Genomic DNA, 11,301 nt, shown 5'->3' with positions numbered 1-11,301 from the left:
AGAGAACCTGAACTTTTAAACTCTGGAGGTCTGACGTTTACTGTCGGCCACTGTTGATTCTGTCTGGTGTTTCTAAAGAATATTGGGTGCTGCAAATAGGATCTGAAGGGGAAAACTTATTAAACCCATTAAATCTGGAAAAACAAAGATTATGTCTTCTTGTTGATTGTACTCTCTTGTGATTATGTTACATCACTTTTTGTCCCTGGTAATTTTTCTTGGTCAGAAGTTACCTTGTCTGATAATATAGCCAAATCCAGCTTTAATTAGCATTGGTATGGTATATCTTTTAATATACCTTTTATTTTTCACCTACCTGTATGATTACATTTAAAGTGAGTATTTTGTAGACAGCATTTAGTTGAGTCTTTTGGTTTTAAAAAAATTCCTTATTGATAATCTTTATCTTTTAATTGGTGTTTTAGACCATTTACATTTAATGTAATTAATGATATGTTCAAATGAAGGCTTACCATTTTGTTTTTTCTTTTGTTTCTTGGGTATCTCTGCCTGTTGTTCCTCTGTTTCTCATTCCCTGCCTTCATTTGGATTATTTGATTAAGTTTTAGTATTTCATTGTAATTTATCAATTGAGTTCTTTTTCTTCTTATATAACACCAATTCTTATAGAGACTCTCCTTTCCCCCATTCAGTGGTCATGGCATTCCTGTCAAAAATCAGTTGACTATAGATGTATGGGTTTATTTCTGGACACTCAGTTCTATTCCATTGCTCTATATATTTATCCTTATGTCGGTACTACATTGTGTGGATTACTGTAGCTTTGTAGTAAGTTTTTAAATTGGGAAGTGTGAATCCTCCAACTCTGTCTTTTTCAAGATTGTTTTGGCTATTTGGGGTCTCTTGCAATTCCATTTGAATTTTGGAATCAATTTTTCTGTTTATGCAAAAATGGCCATTTGTATATTGATAGGAATTGCATCGAATCTGTAGAATACTTTGGATAGTATTGCCATCTTAACAATATTAAGACATCCAATTTATGAACATGGCATTTTTTTCCATTTATTTAGGTCTTCTTTGATTTCATTCAGCAATGTTTTATAGTTTTCAGTATACGAGTCTTACACTTCCTTGGTTAATTTTATTCCGACCTACTTCATTCTTTTTGATGCCATTGTAAGTGGAATTGTTTTCTTAATTTACTTTAGAGATTGTTCATTGCTAGTGTATAGAAACACAGTGATTTTTATATGTTGATCTCTGAGAGTTCCTATTGACATAGATTTATAGTTATTGTTTTATGCATTGGAATTTTAAATCATATAGGAAACGAAAAGGAGTTAGAAACTGCAAATACAACAATACTGGCTTTTATAATTACCTCTGTAGCTACTTTTACTGGTGTTTTTTATTTTTCATACAGCTTTAAGTTATTCTCTAATGTCCTTTCATTTCAGCCTGGACTCTCTTTAGCATTTTTTTAAATTAGATTTATTGGGGGTGACATTGATCAATAAAATTATATAGGTTTCAAATGTATAATTCTATAATACATCATCTGTATATAGCATTGTGTTTTCACCACCCAAAGTCAAATCTCCTGTGACGGTATACTTGATACCCTTTACCTTTTTCTACCTACCCCTCCCCACTTTCCCTCTGGTAACCCCTGCACTATTGTCTGTGTCTATGAATTTTGTCTCTTTATTTCTCTTTTTCATTTGTTGCTTTCAGTTTTATATCCTACTTATGAGTGAAACCATATGGTTCTCGACTTTTTCCATCTGACTTATTTCACTTAGGGTGATATTCTCAAGATCCATCCATGTTGTTGCAAATGGCAGTATTTCATCTTTTCTTATGGCCGAGTAATATTCCATTGTATATACGTCCCACATCTTCTTTATCTAATCATTTATCAAAGAACACTTCAGTTGTTTCCATGTCTTGACCACTCTGAGTAATGCTGCAATGAACATAGGGATACATATATCTTTGTAAAAAATGTTTTCAAGTTTTCGTAGAAGAGGGATTGCTGGGTCAAATGGTATCTCTATTCTTAATTTATTGAGGAGTCTCCATATTGTTTTCATAGTGGCTATGTCAATTTGCATACACACCAGCAGTGTATGAGGGTTCCTCTTTCTCCATAATTTCTCCAGGAATTGTTATTACCCAAAGCAATGCACAGATTTTATGCAATCCCTATCAAAATCCCAATGGCATTTTTTAAACAAATGGAACAAAAAAATCATCAGATTTGTATGGAACCATAAAAGACCCCAAATACCTAAAGCTATCCTGAGAAAAAAGAACAAGGTCAGAGGTATCACACTATACTACAAAGTGACAATAATCAAAACAGCATGGTACTGGCAGTAAAACAGACATACAGACCAGTGGAACAGAATTGAGAACCCAGAAATAAACCCAAATATATATTGGCAAATAATTTTCGACAAAGGAGCCAAAAACATACAATGGAGAAAAGAAAGCTCTTCAATAAATGGTGCTGGGAAAAACTGGAAAGCCACATGCAAAAGAATGAAACTAGATTAATATTTGTCACCATATATAAAAGTTAACTCAAAATGGATCAAAGACTTAAATATAAGATCTGAAACAATAAAATGCGTAGAAGAAAACATGTAGATAATAAATTTATGGACCTTGGTCTTAGAGAGGAATTTGACCTCAAAGTCAAGGGAAGTAAAAGCAAAAATAAATTAATGGGACTATGTCAAACTAAAAACCTGCGCAGCAAAAGAAACCATCAACAAAACAGAGGCAACAAACAAAATTGGAAAAGATATTTGCAAACAATACTTCCGATAAGGGGCTAATATCCAAAATATATAAAGGATTCACATAACTCAACAACAAAAAAACAAACAATCCAACTTAAAAATGGGCAGAGGACCTGAACAGACACTCCTGCCAATAAGACATGTGAAGTCGGTTAATTAAGTTCGTGAACTCATCCTAGAAAAAGTGCTACATACCTCATTGCTGAATATCACTACAGTCACCTTCAAAGTACTCCCCTTAGGAAGCTATGCACCGACGCTAGCGCCTAGTCCACCCGTCAAAGCAATTTTGGAACTCTTTTTCTAGAGTGGCCATCAGAGCTGTCGTCCTATTACCCTTGATGTCCTGAATGTCATCAAAATGTCTTCCTTTCAATATTTCCTTTATCTTCGGGTAAAGAAAGAAGTCACTGGGGGCCAGATCAGGTGAGTAGGGAGGGTGTTGCAATACAGTTATTTGTTTACTGGCTAAAAGCTCCCTCACAGACAGTGCCGTGTGAGCTGGTGCATTGTCGTGATGCAAGAGCCATGAATTGTTGGTGAAAAGTTCAGGTCGTCTTAACTTTTTCATGCAGCCTTTGCAGCACTTCCAAATAGGAAACTTGGTTAACTATTTGTCCAGTTGGTACAAATTCATAATGAATAATTTCTTTGATATAAAAAAAAAGGTTAGCAACATCATTGCAACAAGCTCGTGAGTGTAATTGTTTGACCTTGTATAAGTGGCCAACAGATACAAGAAGAGATGCTCAACTTCACTAGCTATTAGTGAAATGCAAATCAAAACCACAATGAGATACCACCTCACACCTGTTAGAATGGCTGTTATCAACAAGACAAGTAATAACAAGCATTTCTTAAAAGGCAGGTTTACTAATGACGAACTCTACCAGCCTTTGTTTATTTGAGAATGTCTTAATTGCCTTCATTTTTAAAGGATGGTTTTACCAGCTATATTATTGTTTGTTAAAGTATTTTTCCTTCAGCTCTTTAAATGTAGCACCCCACTACCTTGTGGCCTCCTTTGTTTCTGATAAACTGTTGTTAATCTTTTTTTTTTAATGAAAGTTTATTGGGGTGACAATGGTTGGTAAAGTTACATAGGTTTCAAGGGTACAATTCTGTAATACGTCATCTATATATCACATTGTGTCAGTTCTCCATCCATCTTTAATCTTATTGTGGATCCTTTGTAGATGGCAAGTTGCTTCTATCTTTCTGCTTTCAACATTCTCTCTTTGTCCCTGTAGATTCACAGTTTGAGTATAATGTGTCTCAGTGTGGATCTCTGAGTTTATCCTACTTGGAATTTGTTGATGTTCTTGGATGTATATTTTTATGTATTTCATATAATTTGGAAATTTTTTGACCATTATATCTTCATATATAGTCTTTCTGCCTCTCTCTCTCTCCTCCCCATCTGGAACTCCCATATGAATATGTTGATAGGCTTGATAGTGTCCTACCAGGTCCCTTTGTCTTTGTTCATTTTTTTAAAATTCTTTCTGTTCATCAGACTGGATAACTTCTTTCTTTTTTTTAAATTAAAGTTTCTTGGGGTGACAATTGTTAGTAAAGTTACATAGATTTCAGGTGCACAGTTCTGTATTACCTCATCTGTAAATCCCATTGTGTGTTCACCACCCAGACAGACTGGATAATTTCAGTTGAACTTTCTTCCCTTCATTGATTCTTCTGCCTGCTCAAAATCTACTTTGAACCCCTCTAGTGAATTTTTTATTCAAGCTATTATACTTTTCCATCTCAAAATTTCTTTTTAGTTCCTTTTTATATTTTCTGTTTCTTGATAGAAAGTTGATGTTCAATTTTCTGTTAAGATATGGTTTCCTTTGATCATATTTAAGACAGCTGACTTATAGTCTTTGTATAAAAAGTTCAATCAGTGTCTGCCTTACAGTTTTATCAGTTTCTTTTTTTCCTGTAAATAAGACTTTTCTGTTTCTTTTCATGCCTCATAATTTTTTGTTGAACTCGGGACATTTTGAATAGTATAATGAGGTATCTCTAGAAGTCATATTTTCCTTCCTTCCTAGCGTTTGCTGTTGTTTTTTATTGTGAACTATAGTTACCTATTTATTTAGTGACTTTGCAAATAATTGTTTGCAAATACTGTATATAACTTGATATTTCCTGACAGAGATTTCCTTAAATAACTAAATTAAGCACCCTTTTTCTTTTTTTTCATAATTAAAGTTTCTTGGGGTGACAACTGTTAGTAAAGTTACATAGAATTCAGGTGTACAATTCTGTATTACATCATCTATATATCACATTGTGTATTCACCACCCAGAGTCAGTTCTCTTTCCATCACCATATATTTGATCCCCCTTACCCTCATCTCCCACCCCCTCCCCCTTATCCTCTGGTAGCCACTAAACTATTGTCTGTCTATGAGTTTTCATTTCATTTGTTTGTCTTGTTGTTTTGTTGTTTACAGTTTTTATATCCCACATACTGTGTTTCCCCGAAAATAAGACCTAGCCAGACAATCAGCTCTAGTGCGTCTTTTGGAGCAAAAATTAATATAAGACCCGGTCTTGTTTTACTATAATATAAGACCAGGTCTTATATAATATAACGTAAACCCAGTCTCATATTAATATCTGTTCCAAAAGACGCATTAGAGCTGATTGTTTGGCTAGGTCTTACTTTTGGGGAAACACGGTATCCGTGAAATCATATGGTTCTCGACATTTTCTTCTGACTTATTTCACTCAGTATACTCTCAAGAACCATCCATGTTGTCGCAAATGGTACTGTTTCATCTTTTCTTATGGCAGAATAGTATTCCATTGTGTACATATACCACAACTTCTTTATCCATTCACCTATCGAAGGACACTTTGGTAGTTTCCTTGTCTTGGTGAGCATAAATAAAGCTGCAATGAACACTGGAGCACGTATATCTTTATGGATAAATGTTTTCAGATTTTTTTTTGGTAGATACCCAGGAGAAGGGTTGCTAGGTTATACGGTAATTCTGTTCTTAATTTTTTAAGGAACCTCCACACTGCCTTCCATAGCGGCTGCACCAATCTGCATTCCCACCAACAGAGTATGAGGGTTCCTTTTTCTCCACAGCCTCTCCAACACTTGTTACTATTAGTCTTGTTGATGATAGCCATTCTAACTGGGGTGAGGTGATATATTATTGTGGTTTTTATTTGAATTTCTCTGATGATTAGTGATGTTGAGCATTTTTTCATATGTCTATTGACCATTTGTATGTCTTCTTTGGAGGAATGTCTTTTCAGGTTCTCTGCCCATTTTTTAATTGGATTGTTTGTTTTTCTGTTGTTGTCGAGTTGTGTGAGTTTCTTATATATTTTGGATATTAGCCCCTTATTGGAGGTGTTGTTTGCATTTTGCAAAAATATTCTCCCGTTCGGTTGGTTGCCTCTTTATTTTGTTGATGGTTTCTTTTGCAGTGCAGAGCTTTTTAGTATGATATAGTCCCATTCATTTATTTTAGCTTTTACTTCCCTTGCCTTTGGGTTCAAATTCATAAAATGCTCTTTGAACCCAAGGTCCATAAAATTAGTACCTCATAAATTTAGTACCTCATAAATTTAGTACCTATGTTTTCTTTATGCATTTTATTGTTTCAGGTTTTATCTTTAGGTCTTTGATCCATTTTGAGTTAATTTTGGTACACGGTGACAGATACCAGTCTAGTTTCATTCTTTGCACGTGGCTTTCCAATTCTCCCAGCACCATTTATTGAAGAGACTGTCTTTTCCCCATTGTATGTTTTTGGCTTATATGTTTAAAATTATCTGTCCATATTTATGAGGGTTTATTTCTGGGTTCTCAATTCTATTCCATTGGTCTATGTGTCTGTTTTTCTGCCAATACCATGCTGTTTTGATTATCGTTGCCCTGTAGTACAAGCTGAAGTCAGGGAGTGTGATACCTCCAGCCGTGTTCTTTATAGTTAGGATTGCTTTGGCTATTCGGGGTCTTTTGTGGTTTCATACAAATCTGATGATTTTTTTGTTCTATTTCTTTAAAAAATGCCGTTGGGATTTTGATGGGGGTTGCATTAAATCTATATATTGCTTAGGGTAATATGGCCATTTTAACTATGTGGATTCTTCCAATCCATGAGCACGGAATGTCTTTCCATTTCTTTGTGTCTTCTTCAATTTCTTTCAAAAATGTCTTATAGTTTTCAGCATATAGGTCTTTCACATCCTTGGTTAAGTTTATTCCTAGGTATTTTATTCTTTTTGCTGCAATTGGAAAAGGAATTTGTTTTAAATTTCTTTTTCTGAGATTTCATTGTTAGTATGTAGGAATGCAATGGACTTTTGTGCGTTGATTTTGTAGCCAGCAAATTGACTGTATTCATAGATTGTTTCTAGTAGCTTGTTGGTGGAGTCCTTAGGGTTTTCTATGTATAGCATCATGTCATCTGCAAAAAGTCACAACTTAACTTCTTCATTCCCAATTTGGATACCATTTACTTCTTTTGCTTGATTGCTCTGGCTAGGACTTCCAATACTATGCTGAAAAGCAGAGGTGATAGGGGACAGCCCTGTCGTGTTCCTGAACTTAGAGGAAACGGCTTCAGTTTTTCACGACTAATTATGATAGTTGCTGAGGGTTTGTCATATATGGCTTTTATTTGGATGAGTTGTTTTCCCACTATACCCATTTTATTAAGTGTTTTAATCATAAATGGATATTGTATCTTGTGAAGTGCTTTTTCTGCATGTATTGATATACTCATATGATTTTTGTCCTTTATTTTGCTTATGTGATGTATCACATTGATTTACATATGTTGAACCATCCTTGTGCCCCTGGGATGAACCCCACTTGATCGTGATGAACAATCTTTTTAATGCATTGTTACATTCGATTTGCTAGAATTTTGTTTAGGATTTTTGCATCTGTATTCATCAGGGATATTGGTCTGTAGTTCTCTTTTTTTGTGTTGTCCTTACCAGATTTTGGTATCAGGGTAATGTTGTCCTCATAAAATGAGTTAGGGAGTACTGTCTCTTCTTCCATTTTTTGGAACAGTTTGAGTAGGATTGGCATTAGATCCTCTTTGAAGGTTTGGTAGAATTCACTAGTGAAGCCATCTGGTCCCGGAGTTTTGCTTTTGGGAAGGTTTTGGATGACTGATTCAATTGCCTTACTGGAGATTGGTCTATTTAGGTTTTCCAGTTCTTCATGATTCAGCCTAAGAAGGCTGTATGTTTCTAAGACCGTGCCCATTTCTTCTAGGTTATTGAATTTGGTGGCATATAATTCTTCTTAGGATTCTTGGATGATGCTTTGTATTTCTGTGGTGTTTGTGATAACTTCCCCTCTTTCATTTCTGATTTTACTTATTTGCGTCTTTTCTCTTTTTTTTGTCTTAGTCTAGCCAAGGGTTTGCCAATTCTATTAACTTTTCAAAGAATCACCTCCTTGTTGCATTGATTTTTTTTCTATTGTCTTTTTGTTCTCTATTTCATTTAGTTCTACTCTGATTTTTATTATTTCCTTCCTTCTGCTGGTTTTGGATTTAATTTGTTCTTCTTTTTCTAGTTCTTTAAGGTGTAACATGAGGCTGTTTATCTAGGATTTTTCTGTTTTCTTGAGAATAGGCCTGTAATGAGATAAATTTCCCTCTTAAAACTGCTTTAACTGTAATCAAGAAATTTTGGTAGGATGTATTTTCATTGTCATTTGTTTCCATGTATCTTTTGATCTCTCCTGTTATTTCTTCTTTGACTCAGTCATTCTTTAAAAGTATGTTGTTGAACCTCCACGTATTTGTGGTTTTTCCTGCTTTCTTTTTGCAGTTGATATCCAGTTTCAAAGCCTTGTGATCAGAAAACATGCTTAGTATGATTTCAGTCTTCTTAAATTTGCTGAGGCTGATTTTATGTCCCAATATATGGTCTATCCTTGAGAATGTTCCATGTACACGAGGAAAAAAAAGTATAGTCTGATGTTCTAGGATTAAGTGCTCTGTAAATGTCAATTATGTCCATTTCATCTAATGTGTCATTTAGGGTTGCTATTTCATTATTTATTTTCTGTTTGGATGATCTATCCGTAGCTGTCAATGATGTATTTAGGTCTCCTACTGTAATTGTGTTTGGTCAATTTCTCCCTTTAGTTCTGTTAGTAGTTGCTTGGTATATTTCGGTGCTCCCTGATTGGGGGCATAAATATTGATGACTTATTTCTTCTTGTTGTGTAGTCCCCTTTACCATTATGAAATGTCCATCTTTGTCTCGTTACCTTTTTTATCCTGATGTCTGTTTCATCTGATATCAGTATGAGACACCTCTTTTTCTGGATACTATTTGTTTGGAGGGTCAAGTTCCACCCTTTCAGTTTGAATCTGTATTTGTTCTTATAGCTGAGATGTGTCTCTTGGAGGCAGCATGTGGTTGAGTTTCGGTTTTTGATCCAGTCTGCTGCTCTGTGCCTTTTTATTGGTGAATTCAGTCCATTTACATGTTGCGTGATTATTGATGCATGAGAATTTCCTATCATTTTATCTCTGGTTTTCTGGTACGATGGTGTCTCCCTTGTTTCTTTGCCTTTGTGTTGCTGTCTGTTATTCCAATGTGGTGGTATTCTATGATGTTTCCCTCTATTCTTTATTATGTTATATATTTTAGTACTGGATTTTTTTTGAGTGGTTACCATTAAGTTTATGTAAAAGACAGTTTCGTATTTAGAGTATTCCATTTTCTTCAGCATGCTTACTTTCTCCATTCCCTTGTGCCGGTTCAGACCTTTACACTCTCCCCTTTTATGTTTTTGTTGTCAGAAATGATCCCTATTTATGCTGTGAGTTGATTTCTGCGCTGCAGTAGCAAGTTGTCTTTTTCCTCTGTTTTTAAGTGTTTTTTTTTCCCCCATCTTTACTCTGTATGTTATGTTTTAAGTGTATAGAGTCCTATTTAGTGTAGGTGTTGCCATTTCGTGCTTCTGTCTGTTCGTAATGCTACTCATGGTTTTGTATTCTTTTGCTTTTTTGTTTCAGGTCGAATAGCCTCCTTCAGCATTTATTGTAGTGCATGTCATGTGTTAGAAAATTCCCTCAGCTTCTGTATTTCTGGAAAGGTCTTTATTCCTCCTTCATATCTCAAGGATATCTTTCCTGGATATATTATTCTTGGCTCATTATTTCTCTTTCAATAGTTTGAATATTTGATTTCACTCCTTCCTCTTTTGTAGAGTTTCTGCTGAAAAATCTCATGATAATCTAATGGGCTTTCCTTAATGTTGATTACCATCTTCTTTTCCCTGGCTGCCTTGAGGATTCTTTCTTTGTCGTTCATTTTTCACAGCTTCAATACAATGTGCCTTGAAGAAGGCCTGTTGGTGTTGAGGTAATTAGGTATTCTGTTTGCTTCCTGGATTCGAGGATCCAGTTCTTTCCACAAGTGTGGGAAGTTCTCGTCAACTATTTGAATATACTCTCGGTTCCCTTCTCCCTTTCTTCTCCTTCTGGTATGCCCATTGCTTATATTGCCCTTTCTGATGCAATCAGAAATGTCTTGTAGAGTTCTTTCTTTAAAGTCTCAAGTCTCTCTCTTCTTCCATCCGTGTCATTTTCAGATTTCTATCTTCGATGTCCCTGATTCTTTCCTCCATCTGGTCAACTCTACTACCTAAGCTGGCTATTTCATTTTTCATTTATTTTATTGAGTTCTTAATCTCCAGAAATTCTATTTGGTTCTTTTTAAAAATTTCAGTCTCTTTGGTAATATGTTCATTTTGTTCTTTGATTGTGTTTCTGAGTTCATTAAACTGCCTTTCTGTGTTTTCTTGCATCTCGTTGAGTTTTTTCAGAACTGCAATCTTGAATTCTCTGTCACTTTAAGTCACATATTTCCATATCTTTAAGTTCTTTTCCTGGAGACGTTTCATTTTCTTTCTGTGCTGCCTTATTACCTTTGTTATTCGTGGCAATTAGTGAATTATTATTTTTCTTCCTACGCATCTACAGGAGTGGGTTCTGCAACAGGTTGATAGTAAGAGGTCTTTGTTTTGCTTTCCAGTATGTGTTGGTAGAACTCAGCCTTTTGTTCTCTCTCATGCTCTCGTGTTATATTTTCTGTGCACTGTTCCGGCTTCTCATACAATGGGGGGATTCCCTGGAAGGCGAGCTTCTCTGTGAACACTTCGCCTGGGTCACAGTGAACCGCCTCCGTGGCGGGGGTGTGTGTGGAGAGTTTCCGAAGTTCCACAGTTCTTCCTGCAGCAGATTCAGAGCCCTTGTGTTTCAGCAGCTCTGTTTACTATTGCAGGGATCTGACAGGGACAGGGTGGGTTGTGAGAGGTGTCCCAGAGCAATGGCGGTGACCACCAGCACAGCCAGTTCTGCATCAAAGGATCCCTCCCGTTGGCCAGAATTAGTTGGGCTGTGAGTCTGTGTGGGCCACAGTTCTCAGAACAGCAAATATTCTGTTCTTTTGATCTGACACTGCTACTGTTACGCTTCTAGTAGCACTGGGAGGGTTGGGGTGGTGTAAGCTCTGACAGGGTGGG

General features: G+C 35.7%; 1 protein-coding gene across 3 annotated transcripts in view; it reads left to right on the top strand.

Moving 5' to 3' along the window:
* The window catches only part of PHF8 (PHD finger protein 8), a 118,179-nt gene that overhangs the window by 79,669 nt on the left and 27,209 nt on the right, over positions 1-11,301 (top strand). The window lies entirely within an intron of this gene.

This window comes from Rhinolophus sinicus, chromosome 18 (assembly GCF_057876585.1).
Source record: "Rhinolophus sinicus isolate RSI-liver-muscle chromosome 18, RSI-T2T, whole genome shotgun sequence".
Classification (NCBI taxonomy): domain Eukaryota; kingdom Metazoa; phylum Chordata; class Mammalia; order Chiroptera; family Rhinolophidae; genus Rhinolophus; species Rhinolophus sinicus.
Note: the sequence above shows the minus strand (reverse complement) of the source record. Positions and strands in the feature narration are given on the sequence as shown.